The sequence below is a fragment of the Melospiza georgiana genome, chromosome W, assembly GCF_028018845.1.
Source record: "Melospiza georgiana isolate bMelGeo1 chromosome W, bMelGeo1.pri, whole genome shotgun sequence".
NCBI classification, from domain to species: domain Eukaryota; kingdom Metazoa; phylum Chordata; class Aves; order Passeriformes; family Passerellidae; genus Melospiza; species Melospiza georgiana.
Window position 1 is genome coordinate 10,755,106 of NC_080464.1, and position 21,054 is coordinate 10,776,159.

At 39.8% G+C, this 21,054-nt stretch overlaps 1 non-coding gene across 1 annotated transcript; it reads right to left on the bottom strand.

Moving 5' to 3' along the window:
- Nucleotides 1-14,635: 14,635 nt before the first annotated feature.
- TRNAM-CAU (transfer RNA methionine (anticodon CAU)) lies at nucleotides 14,636-14,708 on the bottom strand. Its single transcript has one exon. It is a non-coding gene; the product is annotated as a tRNA-Met (tRNA).
- Nucleotides 14,709-21,054: the final 6,346 nt, after the last annotated feature.

Below are 21,054 nucleotides of genomic sequence, written 5' to 3' on the forward strand. Positions count from 1 at the left end.
AATATTCTGAGCTGGAAGGGACCCACCAGGATCATCCAGTTCAGCTCCTGGCCCTACACAGACACACTAACAATCTTACCCTGTGCATCCCTGAGAATGTTGTCCAAAGGCTCTCTCATTCAGAAAATTAACCAAGAGTAGGTGAGAATGTGGATCAAAACATCCCAACTCCATGTTTCCTGAATGCAATTTCTGGAAACTAAAGAAATGCAATGATAAGACTCATATTTCAAACCAGCACACTGCTGTTAACATTGGGATCTAGATGCAAATTCTCAGCCTTCATGTGTTAAGAAATCTTTTATTCACCAGAAGAAGTGGCTGATACAAAGAAACCTGATCAGTAAGCATGAAGGACAGGGATGCATTATTACATGGAAACACTGACTCTAAGTCCCCTCAGTGATAAAGTAGAATAACTTAGACATATACTGGACTAGATATATTTATTTTTCAGAAATAAAACTTGAGGGTTCTTTTTACCTCCTTTTATGGGTCTAAGGATATATACTGAAAGCTTAGAGTCTTGTTTTCTGACGTTGCTCACAGTGACTTACATTGCAGGTAATATAATTTCCTAAATAAACATCAACTTTAACATAATTCTAGCCCTTAGAAGTTGCTGTTCTAAATAATTAAGAAGTAAACTGTATTTGTCTACATTTTTATTTTTCAAGCAATTTATTTTAAGTAATGAGCGAAGAGGGAAAACCACAGTTCATGCTTTGGAGAGCCAAGGTAAGTTGTACTGAAGATTTCTATCTAGAAGGGAGTTTAGGAATGTGCAACAGAGATCATAAAGAACTAGAGGAGTCAGGCAGAGCCTGCCAGGAAGAGTAATTTCTTTTTCCTGTAGCTGTTTGTCAGCTGAATCAACTCTCCACAACTTCTCCCTGTCTTCCACTCCTTTAAAGAACAGTAAAATGAAGAAGCTCCCATGATTACAAATGCTTTGGAGACCTGCACTTTGAGCTGAGAGCATGGAGCCCTTCCTGGCAGGGCTGTGTCCTGGCACCCTTGGCAGCACAGCATCTGTTGCAGTCACATCCCATCAGCTGCAGGCACTGACCCAGTTCCTCAGCTTGTGGCTCTGTTCCCCAAGTAGAAGAGATGCAAATCTGTCTCAGCTTAGTGGCATCTCCAGAGAGCTACATCATATATATTTAATTAGAATCAAAGTAATTTTAGAACTCTTGCTGTTACAGATTTTTTTTCCTATTTCATGAAATGTGTAATGCTAAATTAACTTCAGGGATATTGGTTTGGTTTTTTTTCATTCTTCGGGAGCACATTTTGCCTTTGCATGTCTGTAGATAATAAGGCTTCCATGTGAATTCTGTTAAAGAAAAAAATCTAATTTTTATTAACATATTGCCTCAGATCTTCATGACTCATAAGTCTGATGGAAACATGCAGATGCAGCTACAGAGCTCAAGTTCAGAAAAGCCTTCTCATAGAAAATGAGACTTAAAACATCATATGCCCTCAAAAATATCATCAGGATTCTTAAAATCCTTGTGTGTCCTAAGTTCACTGAAGTAAAGAGGAAAATTGCCTTTGATTTGAGCAGGCTTAGAATTAGAGTAAATTATCTATGGCTCTCACTGTTTTCTCCCTGTCCCATGGATTCCCCTGGCAACAAGGCTACTCCTTTGACTACAAAAGATGGAATTTATGGAAATAGGAGCAGCTAAAGAATATTCAGTGCACTTTATTATGTTGAGGTTATTCATGTCCCCAAATGAATGGTGTGCTGGATGCTGAAATTACTTCACTGCAATTAAACCAGAAAGATATATTCATTCAACGTTTACCACATAACATATATTTTTAGAATAATTAGCTCATTTAGTATACTTCTATTTTCTGATTAATTTATGTCTCCTTGATTAATTTAATGGCTTTTCTCTCTCTTCTATATCATTAAAAATCTACCAAGATATATTAAAAGTAAAAGCTACATAAAAGTCTAAGTTTTTTCCATTAGTTCGTTCTGGTTCTCATTTTCTTTTCCAAGTTTGCCTACCAGTGACCAGGACACACTTAGGTTGCTCTTTATTAATCATTTTTTAACAGGAAAAATAGTGCCTAAGAAAGCCATTCTCCCTCTTTAGCTAAGTAATGATACATTAAATATATAAATAACTAACTGGTATTTGACATGGCCCTATTTCAGTGCAGATACACTGGTGCCACACATTCTGTCTGGCTCAGTAAATCCTAAATCATGCCCATGCCTTTGGATGTCAAGGCACTATTAATTACAATTTCCCTCAAGGAGGGCTTTTAACTCCTAGATAAAGGAATTAGTAGAACAGCTGCCAAATTTTCCAAAGGCTTCAGCTCTGGAGGTACTGTCAACCTAACCAAAGACTAAAGAACCTGGACAAAGAGCAGCTCAGTTGGTGCCTCAGCTGAGTTATGTGTTCTTGCTCTCCCTGCTTTCAGCCACAACCCATCAGAGCCCCTTACTCTGAATAAATTTGGAAGAATCCTTTACTGTTGCATGAACCAGTTTCAGTCTCCACATCACAATGCAGTTTTCAAACATTTTGTTTCTCCTCCTGCCTTGTGCTGATCTCCCACTCTCAGCGTGGGTGAGAAATTAATTCAACACACTGGGATTTTCTTCCTTTGAAAACAAACATCCCTTCCCTCTCTGTGAAAAGCTCAGGTCTTTTTAAAAGCTATTTTTAGTGGTTGCCCTAACAACTTGCAGTGTCCTCAGGAAGGTTGCTGCTATGCTTAGTTTGCCATCTCCCATACAAAACATGTAATCCCCCTTTCATTCTTTGAGTCTTAAACTTTTATTTTGTGCTGTATTTATAGAGCAGGGACAGAGCATGGTGCACAGTCTGCATCTGGGAGGCTTCAAAGAAATCTGAGTGATGACAGCCTTAAGTGCTCCAACACTGGCTGGTAATTGAGGGGAAACTCAAGTGAAAGAAGAGAGAAAGAGCTCTCAAAGTACGTTCTTTAGCCTGGATTGTGTCAAGAAATCGCTGGTAGTTTTTGAGATAAATGTAGCAATAAAGGGAAGCAGACTGGATATGCTGGGACTTCCAGGGACTGGGTTGGTTTATCTAAGCTGGAAATTATCAGCTAATTCAGATCATGCCACATTCCCTTCGAGCTCCCTGGAATTACATCCTTTGCTGTCTCCTTCCTTCCCTCTTGGTATTAAGGAAGGCAGGATGTTTAACAGGAAGACCTGATCTTGAAATAATTGGTGTTCACAAGAATGCTTTGTGCACCACATTAAATAAAGCTAGAAGTTCTTGCAAATAAAGTCTCCATGAATATGAAGTTGGGTGAACCAAAATATTGTGTAAAGAAGAAATAAAACCATCTGACTTCTAAAATTTCAGAAGCGTAGAAACCAGCAATAAAATCCTATCAAGGAAAAGTAGCAGAGATTTACAAAAAACAAGAATCAAGTAACAAAAGAAGAAAAGATGTTTGCACAGGAATACAAGCAATATCCAAAAAGTATCTGGTGCTGAAGCAATGTTCTAACAGTCCACTGAAGCATTCATTGCATGGGAAAAAATCTAAACCCAAACAAGAAAAACAAGTTAACGTGGTCTTAATACCTTTCTTGGCCAAACAATTGCTCATGTGAAGTATTGAGGTGAAAAACAATGCCAAACACTATCCTGACCCAATTATCTGGATAAATGCTGATTACAAAGTTTAAAAGAGATTCTCAAAGCTGTAAGGCAGAAGAACCATTTTGACTAGCCAGCACCTGTTCTGCCCTCTGATTTGATTTATCATGAACTCACCAAACAGTGGGAGAATAAATAGATGAAAGAAACAGTCAGATTAGAGCCTGGTAGAAGGAAACACTATTTTACAAGTGCTGCCAAATTATTGAATACAAATCTATAGGTGATATGCAAAAGAAGGTGCTTTCAAATAAGCCACAAAGCATTTAGAATTCCAGGGTATTTGAAGAGAAACTCCTTCAGGAAAAGTCTTTCAAATTTCATTTCTCAGGAAACAAATATAAGAAATAATGTTGTTTGGGTTCCTTCAAGGAAATATATTTATTTTCAGAGCCTGAAATATTTCCTGAAGTGGTATCTGATCATTCTCCTTTGTGTCGCTGTTGTCAGTACTGCTAAGAACTGCAGAACAAGGAGAGTTTTGATTTGAATATATCTAATATGTCCTGCCCAGTAAGACATTAGATCTCTGCCCTCAAAATTCTCCTCTTGGGAGTTCCAAATTCAGGTAAGGAGAAAGAAAACATATTCCATTTTACTGCCATTCCTTAACTCCCATCCCTTCCACCTCAGGTGTTGTTTCCCTCAAATTGTGAGGTGACTGGGACACAAGAAGGGGCACCAAGACAATTCCTCATTCACTGAACCCAGTGCCAACCACTATTTCATGAACTCAGAACAAGATCAGGAATTAATACCCACCATTACTGTGCCTCTCACAGCTGTGCTTTCTAATCCATAGAAGTAGAAAGATATGCAAGTGGAGTTTAAGAACATGAACCTTCTTGGCACATTATGTGTGATTAAAAATGTACAAAGTGTGCGAGATGAAGAAACAAGTAAAGACAGGCAGTGATTTGGAAAATGTAATAGTTTCATTAAGAGGAATTCGTAAGTGGATTTAGAAAGAACAAAAGGAAGAAACGGAGGTGACCTTGAAGGCAAACTGTCTGTTCACCAGTTATATGAACAGGAAAAGGAACAAAAACACAACTCTACTCATTAACAGCTGAGCTGTGGTCAGTCACTAACCAAAAATGATACTTAGTTACTACAGAAATTTCTCAGATCTAAAGGCACTTAAAAGCTGGAATTTCATACATGTTGGAGACTGTCCCTAAAGCTGAATTTGTCTATACTTGTTTTAGTTCATTTGCTCTACGCAAAATTGTTTCAAATTGTTGTTTTCTAGGGTGAGGCTAATTATAGGATCATATAGAACACTCTGATGTTGCTTTTTTCTTTCATGAGTTATACCATTATAAACACAATCGCCCCAATACATAAGAGAAATATACAGAGGGCACCTACTAAAAGGCAGGAAATCAATACTTTAAAAAAATAATTGAAAAAAAAATGTTTCACTTGAAGTTTAACCTTTTTTCTCTCTCTTTATAAAACTAGCTTTTTCAGTATATATATATATATATATATATATATAGCATATACCCTAGGGAAATAAAAGGGTTAATTTTTCATTGTTTTCAGAACTATTTTATGCCTTGCTAGAGTCAGCGCTAAATTTGAAACAGAACATTTCTAGCAGCCATGGAGCACAAGGTTTGGCATAAAGATCTGATGGAAAAGTTGATGCCTTTTATATGGAAGTGCTGATACAGAAAAATGGAATCCCCTGTCTAAATTTTCAGCCAGCCCTACAAAGTGCACATTCTAGCCAAAATACCGATGTTAGATTAAAAGCTCTCATCATACCAGGAGCCACAAGGTTTCAGGTTCATGTCTGATTTTATTCCAAATAGAAAAAATCCCCCCAAAACCAACCAATGTTCCTTATCTCTGGCAAGCAATGATTGATTATTTTAACATCATTATTTATATCAGTAACTTTTACCTCATGTCTTTGAAGGAGTGGAACACCACTGGTATCAAGAAAATACATTTCTGTATAATTGTGTCTATTTTAGTTTGTTCTAAGGAACAAATCATTCCATGGCCCAGCCCCAGAACACTTTTAGAGCTACATTTAGAACCAGAGTCATCCTAGGGACTTCACCTTTTCCATGACAATTAGACAGACATGTCAACTTGCACTTTTACTGGCTTTTTCTCTTTTCATATTAAAACATATTTTCCAGGTTTTCACCAATTCTTTCCGGCTGGCTAAGCTGTTAACAGAGTGTGTTGGGAGGGTTTTATGCTGAAGAATCTCTCACTGCAAGGAATTAAGTGAACCAAGTCACCAGACCAGAACTAAACTCATGGTTGTATTTGCACATTTACATCACTAAACAATCCAGTGATCTATCTTTAACAATAACTCCTGTATATAACATGCAGAAAGTAAAAAACAAAACCCAGAGATAACCAAGGTTTTAGCTAATCAGTCTCTCCATGAGATACAGAACTGAAGAAGATGAAAATTATTGGAAAGTAAGTGTCTGTATTAAAATGTAGAAATAGACATGAATTCATTAACCAAACCAGCTCATAAGACATTCCTGAATATTCCTTTCTTACTTTTATTTTGTATTCTTTTTCTTCCTAAAACTTGTATTCAGGAAGTGGAATGGGTATGGACAATATGTAATTTCCTGTAAGGAAAAAAAAGGCTGAGGGAATTGGGATTGTTCAGCCTAAAAAGGAGAAGGATGTGTGGAAAACTCACACCCCCTTCCAAAGTCCGAAGGGGCTACAGGGAAGGCAAAGAGGGACAATTTATCAGGAACTGGAGTGACAGGACAAGGAGGAATGACTTCATATTGGCAGAGGACAGGTCTGGATGGGATATTAGGAGGAAATTGTTCCCTGGGAGGGTGGGGAGGCCCTGGCACAGAATGCCCAGAGAAGCTGTGGCTGCCACTGGATCCCTGCAGTATCCAAGGCCAGCCTGGATGGGGCTTGGAGCAGCCTGGGACAGTGGGAGATCTTCCTGCCATGGCAGGGGTGGAATGAGATGGGCTTTAAGGTCCCTTTCAACCCAAACCATTCTGTGTTTCTATAAAGTATTTCACTGCACTGCCAGCACATGTTTGCAGAAGGACACTAAAATGCCCTCAGATCACAAACCAGCTTGGAAAAGGCCCTTATAAAGGACAAATTATAACCAAAATATTTTGATTTCCATATGTTAAACTCTCAGCAATTGTTTCATTGCTTGTCAAAAAAGAAAAAAAGAGAAGGTGTTTCTATTTCCTCCACTGCAGCCAAGACTGTGTAAGGGGTCTCATCACACCTGTGCACTGTATTTCATATTCTTCTAAGTTCCCAAGAAGTGAATTTTCCCACAAGTCATTACATTTAGGCATTTCTGCTTCCATTTTAACTCATATTTCATGGGAGGGGAAAGCATTAGCCTTTAGAGTTTAAACTTTATTGGAATGCCAAAGGCGGTAATCAAACTTAGGCACAAACCAATAATGCCAGGGAAGCCAACAAGAGAAGAATGCTAAAAATCAGTCATGCAGATGCTGTTTTCTTTTACAGTAATGTCTATAGATAAATTTATATGCAATAGAGCACACACATAAAAAGTTAAGGTGAAAGAATTAATTCCAATCTTGTTTTTGTCGTAGAACTTAATTGTAGGCAAAAAGTAACACATAATAAATTATTGAAAGCCAGTTGAGGAAAACATAATAGCAAACTACACAAATACATTCCTAAAGTGATTCTTTGAACTGAAGCAGAATTGCCAAGCTGAATTGTGGATTGTCCTGGTTTAGGGCAAATTTGGTAGAGAATCTCCAAAGGAGGGGCCCTCCAGAAAGCAAACCCACACGGCCCCTCCCCCCAACCGGTTCGGGAAGAATTCCTCAGAGAGAAGTGGAAAGAATCTGTTTATTTAACAGGCACAGCACCCCCCAGGTAGTTGCTGATTCTTAGTACAGAATTTAAATGTTAGCTTAACATACAGTATCCAACTATTTCTTCTTTTTTCATTTTGATAAGTTCCTCATCTGTATAAAAGCACATGTTCTTTTCATTGACCAGTGATTAAATATTTGTTCATTTAATATTACTTAATTCATGGATGAAAAGTGTCTATTTGTCTGTTACACATGTAGGATTTGCTCCGATTGCAACTGAATTCAATGCCTTTGACCCTTTGAAGCCCTCTAAAAGTACAATTAATATAATCTTGCTAGCTCTCTATTCCTGCTTTGTCTGGTTTATTCAAATTCATCATCTTTCAAGCAATTCTACTGAGCGTGTTATGTCAGCTCCTTAGGGGAATCTCTTATGGGAGCAAATACTTTGCCACTTAATTACATTCCAGGAAATTATTAGATTGCACTCTCCAGTTTATCTTGTAAGGAAAAAAGGTGACTCTGGATATTTTGTTTATGAATTTCATATGCATGACAGGTCACCTGTTTGAAACAGGTTTGCTTTACAGTAAGGAGTTCAATTAAAAGAGATTGGGAGTGATAAAGCCACCTGAAGAACTCAATGAGCTCTCAGAGCCTCCCTGTTCTCACACATGGTTTTATTCTCCCCTCTATGACCCCAGGATAAAAAAGAACATGAAATTTCAAAAGGGATATAAGAAGACAATTTGAACAGGATCTCGAAGCTCCTCAGAGTGAGGGCGTCAGTAGAAACACCTCATTATAAAATCAATAAAGCCCCACAGACACTTCAGTGAACACTCTGCTTTCTCCCTTTTAATAATAGGTTTTCATATTGCATTTTATCAACTATACTAGGAAATACATATATTAACATTTTCATTACACCTCCCATCCTGTACTACATTCTTCTGGATTTGCAGGTAAATAGCCCTTTTTATTTCTCCTGAAAAACCTGATTATTTATCAGTCTGAACCACTACCACACTGTCCCAGAGGAAATCACTGGCCAAACTCATAGAGTCCTGTCAGACTAATATAGTTTGTATAGTTTGAGGCTATGACCTATGAAACAGGTTCGTGTAATCCCTTATAAAGGGAAATTGCAGCAGCAAAATCAGTTCCACAATGTGCACATTAAAGAATTTCTGCTGTACAGTTTGCGATTTACTCAGGATAAGCCAGAAGACAGCACAGACACAATCCAGAGTTCTCTACCTGGCTCCAAAACAGAGCTGGCTGAAGGCTTAAAATGCATCACGAATCTGTCCTGCCCTTACACAGCCCTGGGGTTTCAGAAGTGAAGCACATTATTCTGTTCCTTGTAATATCTAATAAAAGAAAAACTTTACTCAAAGGAGCATTTCCAACCCCTTCTCCCTTACAGATGAGGGACAGAAAAGCACACAGACATTTTTGTCTGTTTTGCAGGAGTTTGTTGAGTACAGACTTCCCATTCACCAACCATTGCTCCATCTAAAACATTTGTGATGTTCACAGGAATCAAACAAAAGCTTCCAGCTGTTGCATACACCTTATCCAGAAGATTGAATTATCTGTCTATTGTCTAAAATTTTTTCTACATTTTCTTACAGTTTGTCAGATGAATTTTAATATGTTTTACCTCAAACTGTGGCTCCCATTGGTGTTGCAGCAACACGGAATTTTTCTTATTTGTTATTTTTGTACTATCTCTTCTGTGGCATTGGGACTCACTAAATAAGCTGAATATAATCACCTTTTAGTGTAAGATGCTTATAACAGGAAAGCTTGAGATCCAGCAATGATAATCTGCCCCTTCTCTGTCACACTGATCAATCACAGCAGCTTCCCAAAAATAATTCACACTTATGTAAATTCTGTATATAAGCAGGCAAAGAAAAAGAAGAAAAAAAATCTTTAAAATCTAAGAGTGTGGAAAATTCCCAAAAGAAAGACAACAAAATTGTAAAATTTACACCATCACAGGAAAGGCTTATCACAGATGCATAAGAGCCCTGGGGTTCCAGCACAGCCAGGACCTGGAACTGCTGGAAAGAAGCCAGAGCAGGCACCAGGATGAGCAGAGGGATGAAGCAGCTCTGCTGGGAGGAAAGGCTGGCACAGCTGGGATTGTTCACCTGCACAGGAGAAGCTTTGGGGTGAGCTCAATGTGACCTTACAGTGCCTGAAGGAGCTGCAGGAAAGATGGAGAGAGAGAACTGACAAGGGCTGGAGGGACAGGACACAGGGAATGGCTCCCACTGACAGAGGGCAGGGATGGATGGGATATTGAGAATTAGGAATTGTTCCTTGGGAAGGTGGGAAAGTCCTGGCACAGGGTGCCCAGAGCAGCTGTGACTGCCCCTGGATCCCTGGAAGTGTCCAAGGGCAGGTTGGACATTGGGGCTTGGAGCAGCCTGGGACAGTGAAAGATGGCCCTGCCCATGTCAGGGAGTAGAACAAGATGAGTTTAAAGCCTCTCCCAACACAGACCATTTTATGATTTTATTATATATGAGGAGAGAGTTTCATATAGTTCTATTAAATCCCTCACCTCCATTTCCAGAATTTTTGCACACTTAGAGGTTGAACCACAGAAAAGTCATTGTAAATCCTAATTTATGTTGCAGTCCAGGAGGTACCTGATGTAGAATCACATTTACTCACCTTTAATAAGACTGATTATCACTTTCTGGGATCAGTGAAACTAAACAGGGCTTTTTTAAGATGTATAAGAGAACACTACAGCAATCCTGAAGGAAGAGCAAGTAACTCAATATTGGCTCCACAAGACAGAAAAAAAAAGATTGCTGCTGATTAGGGAAAATATTGGAAAATAGTGCAGGTATTACTAATCTCTTTGTCAGAAGGAGTTTATTCAATTTTTAGTAATAAAGGGCATAAGTGAAACATTATCAAGTATTTTGAGAGCAATCAAAATCGCTTTTTTGTCTAGGAGGGTTAAGGCAAGATGTGATGTGAAACTCATTTCAGCCATTTCTGCTTTTGCACCCTGCAGTTTCTATAATTAGAAGTCAATCTCATAGGGGGTTGTATGCATTGGTAAAAGGCTATACTTTATCATTTCTAGGGAATAAGAACCACAGGAAGGCTGGTAAGCAGTTTTCAACGTAGCGAGAAGCAAGGGATATGTTGGTGTGAGGACCATGCTAACTGTTTTTCCCCTAATTCATGCTGTGTCTTAGTGCATTTTATTCCCAGTGCCAGTTTTACCCTCCCAAACTTTTCTATTGCTTCATAAAAATGGATATACAGGAAATAATACCCTGGAAACATCCCAGGTACACCCTCACACACAGCTTCCCACACCTCTGCATCTCCTAACTGCTGTGCGCCCCACCAAGAACCAATGTTTCCATGAGGATAAATTATAAATAATGCTAGAAGATGGATCATGCACTTTGCTGTTGTGCTGATGGATTTGGGAGTGATTTGTTGCCATTTGTTGACTTGGTCTGGGCATGCTGGGAGAGGTTACTCAAACAACAGGGGAGGTTGTGTTTTGCATGTACAGTCAACTTAATTAATATTGGCATCATGAAGCATAAAGCAAGAGTCCCTTGGAAGAACTTTTTCTGTGAGGCATTTCTGATGTCCTTGAACATGAGTCAGGAGGTAGTTGTGCTAAAATTTTTTTTACACATTTTTACTTAATAAGAAGTCATTTATTTTCATTTCAAATCCTTTATTTAGATTTAAAATCATTGAAACAAATGGCTTTTTAATCATATAATTCTCACTCTAACAGTTTGCACTGGTTGAACACTCTTTCAGTGTGCTTTAGTTAATGATTTAAGAAACACTTTAAAAATTGAATACCATTTTCAATGAATAGCAAGGTACAGGACAAGTATTTTGTTTTGTTACCTAAATAAGTATAGAAAAATAGATCGCAGAGATTATACAGAATATAGAATAATAGAATATATAATAAAGAAATAGAAGACAAATTGAGAATGTGAGCAAAAATCCTCTATGGCATCCATTAGTCTATTATGCTTATTTTCATTGAAAAACATCCCACTACAAATGAAACCATAATAAATTATTCTTTTTTTCCCCATGCATTCATGCAGTTCAGTATTCACAGGCCAGTGTTTTTTCTTAAAAAAAGATAAAGGTAGAGCCTGAGAGAATTGAAAATATATTAATTATATATGTTCAAAATGTTCTTGAAGTATATTCGTGATATAAAAGAGAAGGATATTTTGGCCATTGAAAAATTAACCAAACATGCTAACACTTCTTAAAGCAAGGTTGCTTTTGATTTTCAAGAGATCAAACCTATTTGCATACCAGTAATATATTATACTTACAGCTATTGCTACATTTTGAATGATACAAAATTCTCACCCTGCTCTCCCCTCCTGACCAAATGGAATTAAAAGGCATCCTGTATCCCTCTTCATGGCCAAAATGGCACCATGCTTACAACTGTAGCTTCAGAATTAGACTTTCTTTCACTAGTTCATTTCCAACTCTAATTAAGGGAAAGAGCTACTTTTGCCTTTTCAGTAGAATTATATTTTTACCTTTCAGAAAAAAAAATTAAAATACTCTCTGCACTCATCTGTATGACACATAAGGCTGTAGTCTGCTTAGAGACTGTCCTTAAACTGTTCATTATTTCATTCAAAAAACAATATTATTTCTTTCTTTCAAAATATACTCAACAAGTTGAATGAAAGCTGTGCCTATAAAGCATGTGAGGTCTTTGTGGAAAACCCATCACCAAGCTGCTTATTTCTATTTTTCCCCTTAGATTTCACAATTGGGAAAAAGAAAAGCAAAAGCACCTTGCCTGTACAGTGAAGGAAAACCAACATCCTGACATCTCTCCAGCCACCATTCCGCTCATAGTCCTGATTTGAGTGGGGATAACAGTCCTGATCAATGAACCCAAACCCTGACATTTCCTAATGCCTTCCACACACAGTCACAGCCTGCCCACAAATTAGCTCTGCTGCCACTTCCAAGCCCAATAAACCCTTTTTGTGCTCTCTCCTCCTCTGCGGTCTCAGAACTCCCAACAGACGCAATTTGTCATTGCTCCTTGTAACAGTCCCTTCTTCCTGAGGTAAAACAATTTCTAACCTAATGCTTTAGCTAATTTTTTTTCACCATCTTTTTTTTTCTTTGGAATAATTAGAAAACGTTAAAAATATATCCATAAAAATTTATTTCTAGTTACTACTCAGCCTGTTTTACAATTATGTCTCATTTCTGTAGAGTGTCTTTAAGTCATTTAGTTCACATATTCAAGACTTTTCTCCCTTTTAATTACAGTTCCTTACAAGTTTGACCATGTTAGCACTATTTTCCATTGGATTAAGTACATTTATGGTTAATGTATGTTTAACGTATGGTTAGCCAATATAAGTACGTTGGTTAATTTTACATTTATGAGTATTACTCAGCTGTGGCTGCCCCTGGATACCTGGCAGTGCCCAAGGCCAGGTTGGACACTGGGGCTCGAAGCAGCCTGGGATAGTGGAAGGTGTCCCTGCCCATAGCAGGGGTGGAATGGGATGAACTTTAAGGTCCCTTCCAAACCAAACCATTCTATGGTAGTACTTTAGTGGAATTCATAGTGAAATCCATGGAAAATTATCTGTTTTACCAATATAGTAATCCTCTTTGGAAGCCATACTTCAGCTTTTCTGCATTCTGAATGACAGAAATAAAATATATGAACCATGAAGCATTTATAAAAGGCACTTCCTTCTTTTCCTATATATCTACTTTTCATATCTGGAGCACTTAAATTGGATATATGGGGTCCATTGGGTTTTAGTTTTTAATATCCACTAAACTATTCTCTTAAATTTTCTTTCTACCAAAATAAAGGAACTTAGTTAAAATTACTAATAAAATTCTAAAGACATATAAAAATATAGCCAGCAGTGACCCTTAGTTAGAGATTGCTTTGGGAGGCTACCTCCATCAAAATTTACAACATGAAATGAGTGAGAAGGGAAATAAGGTAAAGATAAGAAAGTCCAATAAAAGACTGCTTGGAGAACTTAATTTCACTTGGAGATAATTGTATCATCTGCATCTTAGAAACAGTAATTTGGCATGTCTAGGGACAGGAAATGCAGGCCCAATAATGAAATGAGATGTAAAGATGAGATTTTGAAAGGTTGTAGCATTAATGCAAAGACATTTTTTGTGTAGGAAGTGCTGAATTGTGTTCTGTTACATCTGCTCTGCCTAATCCTCAGAGAAATCTGTTCTACCAGCAGCTCTTCACAGTCCTGTGGTCTTTGTGAGGAGAACATGATTTAAAGCACCTGGAACAGGTTGAGTGTTCTTTCATGGCAGCAGCTAGAGGAGATCCATTTCTGACTTCCTCAGAAGCCTTTTATTCTAATGCTTGTTAAACACCAGTTTAAAAAATTCTAAGTTTTAACTCAGAGTTTTCATTACAAGCCATTTACAAAGTGTTTCTATCTAATTGCTGAAACTACTGTATTTTCAAAAAAAAAAAAAAAAAGAGGAAAAAATTAATCTCTGTCTTGAAACTTCTTCAATAAACATAATGAAAAATGTAATGAATAAGCATAATGAAAAAACATTATGAAAAATGAAGACTGGAAACCCTCAAGTGACTTTAGGATTGCGGGTTATCCCAACCACCTGATTTTTGTTTCACGTTTTGCAGAGAAAACATTGACATCTCACACAGGAAGGGTCCAAGGCTTTAGATACCCGTGGAAGGAAATGCAGTTTTGGCTGAGGATGGGAGGGAAGAATCTGAAAGGGACTTATTTTAAAATATCCTGGATGTACTGAGTTCCAGTTCCTGAGCATGCAGATGGGAGGTTTGGAATTGACTCCATGACAAGCAATTGCTCCTGGTTTCTTGCTGTAGTGTAGAGATTTTTGTCTGCAATTATTTAAGATGCTTAAGTAATTTAGCACCTGCAAGGACATAAAGAAAGAAATAAAGAAAATAAATGAGTACTCAGATCTATATCCTATTACATATTCTAGGTACACTCAGGAAGGTGTCCTGGGATGGCTATATGATGCTTTTATCTGCAATCATCTCATTCTGTTTATGTTGAATGCATGGACAAATACATGAATTGGCGCCCAACATGGGGCTCGAACCCACGACCCTGAGATTATGAGTCTCATGCTCTACCGACTGAGCTAGCCAGGCATTAGGGGATCTCCAATTCATGTATTTGTCCAGGTTTAGAGCAAATTTGGGGAAGAATCCCCCAAAGGAGCTCCGGTGGGAAAAGCAGATCCAATCGGCCCCTCCCCCCAACTGGTCTGGGAGGGAAAAAATACCTCCTTGGAGAAAGGTGGAAAAAAATTGTTTATTAAACAATAAAACCAAAACAATATCAAACAATGAGACCCCTTGCCACTCTAAAAGAGATGACAAACTGAGAAAACCCCGGGTTCAAGCAGCAGCTCACTCAGTCTCTGATCAGTCCCTCCGGTGCTGGAATTGTCGCAGGCCAGGCCTGGCCCGGTGGGCCACAGCTGCAGCTGTCGGTGCTCTCCTGGGTGTTCAGTCCAGAGCAGTTTCAAGAGGTCCAAAGAAAAAGGAAAAAAAACAGCCCAGGGAACTTCTTTGCCTCAGCTAGCTAAAAACTAACTAAAAAGCAAAAGAAGAGCTCTCTGTCCCGCTGTCTGTCCGCAGACAACACAGTCAGGAGCAGGAATGTGGAGGAGTGAGTGCAGTGTCTGAAAACAAACTGCGTGCTTCTTCTCCCCCCCCTACCTTCACTCTTTGGAACACTCTTAAAGGTACAAAACTTATTATTCAACATAAACAGAATGAGACGATTGGGGATAAAAGCATCATAGAGTCAACCCAGGACAGAAGGGAAATACATTTTATCTCCCTGTATTCTTATAGAATATGAATTGCTTCTGAATATTAGCTGACTTGTCCATTCAAAACAAATATCCAAGAATTAAATATTAAAGTCTTGAAGTAAGTTTTGCTGCCAGAGAGCACTAATAAGATGAGCTAAAGAAGGTTGACCTTAGCTCTAATCAGACTCAGAACGAAGCTTTTTACATATTGTCATGGTTTAACACTGGCACAATGCCAGTGCCCCCATGAAAATACTCTCTCTCTGGTGTCTGCTCTGAGATATGACCAGGAATAAGCAAAGCAGGCTCCCACTTAGAAATAAAGAAGAATTTATTAACTAAATTACAAGGGAAAGAAAAAAAAAAAAGAAACACACAAGAAAAATGAAAACTTTACAAATACATCTCCTCCTCCTCCCCACCAAATTCCTAATACAATACATTCTCCCAAATCACCGACTCTCGGTCCAGCACCACATTTCAAACAATCAATCCTCAGTTCATCCAGAGGAGGAGGAGTCCTTCTTGTGCCAATGGTGACCTCTTCCTTCATGTCCAGTGCTCTCACCACTGAACACGGACCAGGGCTGCTTCTAGGGTTGTCTTTCAAGGATGCCTTGTCTCACTCCAAAAAAGGGCACAATCTCTCCTTTGGGACACCTGTCCCCCCCACATATTTTGCACCCCCTGGGGCCGAGGGGTACCACCACTGAACCCTCCTGGTTCCGAGGCACTGCCTCCCCCTGGAATGCAGTCTCCGCATCACAAGGAAACATGATTTTGTCCATGGATACAAAAAGAGTCCAGCAAAAGAGCCACTCCACCATCTCTTCCACCCAAGGTTCTTTTCACATCTCTCCCTTGCTCAGACCTTCAACATTCGCTCAGTTCCCTCTTCATCCTTCACTCCATCTCCCCTCTAGGAAAGGTCAATGCTATGCAAAGTTTTCATTGTCCACAAAGGGTTAAAAGCTCCTACAAGCGGCCGGACTCCTCTTCCCGCTGCACCGCGCCCCCCCCCCCCCCCCTTCTCCGCAGGCCAAGCTGTGCCGGCAGCACATGATATCAAATTTCAAGGTAACAGTCCAGTCCCAGGCACCGGCCCTCTCTCTCTCTCCGTCTACTGAGGTGGGGATTGGGGGGGGGGAAGGGGGGGGGGCTGCCCAGTGTCTGGCTCCCGGTGTCTCTCTCTCTCTCTCCCACCCTTGGGCCAGGCCAGGCCTACCTCCCATCTCTGTCCCAGGCCTGGCCTACCTTGCGGCCACATGGCTTTCCCCTCCCCTGCCCACCTGCCCAGCAGCAAACAGCTGGGCAGGGGAGGTCTGACCTGCTTCCCTCACTGAAATCCCAAGAGAGCTTCCCAGGGGAGCGACTCTGCTTTTAACCCCTGTGTGTTCTCAGAGGCGTATCCAAATCCCAGTGGTCAAATCAGGTGCCAATATTAAAATCTGAACACCTATTGGTGACTACAGCATATCCCAGAAAACCTGTTTCCTGTCAAACCACATCACATATTTTCTTTTAAAGGTCCCTCTGCCTAATTCTGATTCCAAACTGTCTGAGCAATGCACACTCTCAATTACCAGCAGTAAAGGTTACATAAATGGGTAACTGCTGCTTTAACCAGGCCTTCTTAGAGATTGCAAAAATTGCACTTTGGGAAGTGTCACTTACTGACAACTTGACTTGGGAAATAACTTGGGCTCATTTAAAGCCTGTAGGAAAGGAAACTTCATTCCTTCTTCTCCTTTATAGAAACTGTTTAAGGCTCCATGCCTCAGGGGCACTGTGTATATCATCAGACACAATCATCTGAATATTATGTATTTATTCATTCAGGTTTACCTGAGACCTAAGGCACTGGCAGAGATTTAATGCAATGTTGGTGCTGGCCATGTTCCCTATCCTAGTGTAGGAAGTGGTGGGCACTGGGTATCTCTGACCTTCAACTTAAACTTTTTTGTTCTTATTAGCCAAAGCTGTCGGAATATTTGCTTTGTTTTACAGCTGCTTCCTGGATTTTGCTTGTGCTCTTCCCACAAGTATGTGATCAGATAATGTAGTTGAAATGATGGAATGGTTTGTTATCACCAAAAAGGATGACCCCAAACTTGCTCTGCTTTCACACCTTTTTCTCTCTGTCTCAGTGCCTGCCATACACACATCTCTCCTTTTGTCCCCTTACTGGTGTGGAGTGTTGCCTCCCAGTCAGGAACTGAGTACCACAGGAGCAGTTACCCCCTACCCCTCAGCAGGATGGAGAAGAGAACAGTAAGATGAAAAGTGAGAAACTTGTGCATCTGAAGAGTGATTTAAATGCCCTCACAGGAGTCAGACAGGCACTGATCAGAGGACTGGCTGAAAAACAGGGAAGGAAAAGGGTTTGCTTAAGGCCTCAGGGTCACACACTTCCACCCTTAGTTCAGCTCTGAGTTCCTGGGTATTTTTGTCTCCACAGTACCTGTGAATTATGTTCCTCTTAGCTCTGGTGGAATTTAATCACTGAGGCTTGGGTTCACACTAAAGGATGACAACTGCTCCTGTGATGTCCTAGCATGATGATATCACAGCCTGGGCCAGCAGAATTTGCACAAAGAATTCAGCATTAAATCCTATGCTTCACTACAATTAAATATATGTAACTATCAGGAATGTATCACATAGTCCTGGTTTATGTCGGTTTCTCGGCTGTTTAGGTGGCCTGGAAAGGCCCAGGGTGGCCTTGGACAGTCCGGCGCTTCAAAGGACGGGGAGTGACTTCAGATCTTTTCTCGGTCTCGGTGTTTATTAATTGTTTATCTAAAAGATTTTCTTTCAGCCCAACAGAGGTCTGCACAGCAAGCCAGCCATGAGCACACTGCAAGCCCCCGGGGCGGTCACTTATCTTTATACCCGAAGTTACGTATACAATATTTATAATTTTTCCCCAATACCTTCTACCCTTATTAACCGGTGCACTTCTAGTAATAACCAATCCCAAAGTGCCACCATCACCACAGAAGATGGAGGCCAAGAAGAAGAAGAAGAAGAACAGGACACGCCCCAATTCCTCCATCTTACTTCTTTAGACCCCCCTGTACAGAAATCCTAAACCCTGTGTTTTACACTCTAATTAACTTATCCCTTCACCATTCACCCAGTGAAATCCTCCTATCCTCATACAGGTGTCGTCTCCTGTGTAGGATCAAAGTCCTGCCACCAGACACTTCTGGCAACATTCCAGGACTCCCAAGCCCCCCAAGGGTGGTCTCGGCCACTCTGCACCTCAGTCCTGAGGTGCTGAGATCCCACAGGTTTAGGGCAAATTTGGTAGAGAATCTCCAAAGGAGGGCCCCTCCAGAAAGCAAACCAACACGGCCCCTCCCCCCAACCGGTTTGGGAAGAATTCCTCAGAAAGAAGTGGAAAGAACCTGTTTATTTCACAGGCACAGCACCCCCTAGCACACAAAATGAACAATATCCGATGACACCGCTCTGAAAAAGGTGACAAAATCAGAAAGTCTCTTTTGGGGGTGGTTGCTCTGTTAGTCCCTCCGGCGCTGGGGCAGCTGCTGCAGGCCAAACGGTGCAAACCCACGGTGTTCCCAGGTCCCAGTCCGGAGCAGGTTCGAGATGGTCACAGAAAAAGGAGGGGAGAAACAGTCCAGGAAGGAATTTGGACTATTTAGCTTTACTAGCTAATAAGCAGAAGCAAAAGCAAGCAGAAGCAAAAGCAAGCAGAAGCAAGAGCCGAGAGAGAGACAGCGAGAGAGCAAAGCAGAAAGCCAAAAGCAAAAAGCGAAAACAGCCCTATGTACTGCCCATCTCTGTGTCCCTGATAAGAGAAACCCAAACAAAACTTTCACTCTTCAGAGACAGTCTTAAAGGCACAGAACATATGAATGGGGATATAAGCATCATAACGTCACCCCAGGACACACATAAAGAGTTGTGACATTTAAAATCATGTCAATTAAAAAGCAGATTTATCTATTACATGAGCAATCTTAAATTTGTCTTTGGATTCCAAGCGGTTCAAAATCTCAACTCATCTAAGACTACAAATCCTTAACCAGGGACTTCTTCATTAAATAAAATTATATGTGATCAGTAAGGGGTCTCAAAACAATCCCTTTTTTGCATATTATATTTACAATTACTGGGCTAAACAAGGTGCATTAACACTCCCAAAATAAGTTTTCTCATTGAGAACAATGTTTAAGTTAACATGAGCAGAGTTCAGCTCATCCTTGCTCAGCTAACTATTAAATTCAATCTCCCAGTCCCCTGGGGAATGAAGCACAAACAAGGCGAATGCCAGCCTGGAAGGCAGAATACTTTAAAAAGGAAGGACATGCATTGAAGTGTCAGGTTGTCTGTTGTGATTTCATGTAATAAGTTCACCAGAGCATCTATTGATTATCAATCAGAATTCATCACATGTTATTCTTTGTGCTGTTCAGCATACCAGGGGTCATTAAAATAAAATGTTAAAACAATTAAAAAAAAATGAAGAAGCTTGAATTAAATTCACTTTGCTTCTTCAAGGATGCTTGATTTCTCAATAAACTCAGACCATTAAGGCTGTGCAAGTATGGCCTTGTGATCTGAGGGATTCCTGTTGACTTCCTGAGGAGTGAAGTATCCCAGAATGGACAAGCTGAGGAAGAGCCAGTAAAGCAATTTGAGGTACACAGATGTGTGATGCTGGAAAGGCCAGTTCAGCAATACCCTCAGTATGGGAATTCATGAGCTCCTTTCACTCCTCATTGCTTGACTTTGCAGTACCTTTGGCAGCCAGACTTGCACTCCTATTTGCTCCTGGAGCTTCTGTCAGACTCCAACACTGCAGATCATGGCAGAGCTCAGAAAGAGGACCAGAGACATGCTGGAGCTTCACAAGGTAATTAAGCTTCAGACACATCCTGAAAATGCCACGCAAATGCCAGGAACATTCCAACTGAATAAAGGATGGCCAGAACTATTTCCTTTTATAAACACAGCATGAAAATAATGTGAGATTCCCTTTTTTGTTATTATTTTAGCCATTAAAAATCGTGTTATGCTCCAGAAATTGCTTTAAATACTCTGGGTATATACTACCTGATTTCCACACAAGCGTGCCAATGGTTTTTATATGAGGTATTGAATAAAACCCCAAATATATATGAAATTAATGGATGGACTCAGCCATTTAGAGTAACTACTTTTGTCCTGTTTAGTATAATGAATTCCAGTCTATCTGACTTAAAACTCAGTTCAATTTTAGGAACTCAGCAAACGTCTGCCTTCAGAACCACAATGTTGAATGTTCTTCAGAATCTCATTTATGAATAAATTTACATACGCTGCATTTTGTACTTCTACCCAAATAGTTTTTTGAAGTGGTGCTTTGTCGCAGACATTTTTTCATAGAAATCCTTTCTTTGGGATTTGTTCATCTTCTGGGAAGCTGAGGCCCCAGAAGAAGAATTTAAACAATTGTTATTGGCTGGTGTGGAATGTGACAGGTGCAGCGGTGATTGGGCTTCTGTGAGTGTTTGGATTTGCTGACCACTCACAGAAAGAGTTTGTCCTTGCTTTCTGCTGGACACAGAACTTTGTTATTCATTCTTCTCTATGCTATTCTTAGCTTAGCAGCCTCTGCAACTTCTCTCCTTATTCTTTTTAGTATAGTTATAATGTATTATATATCA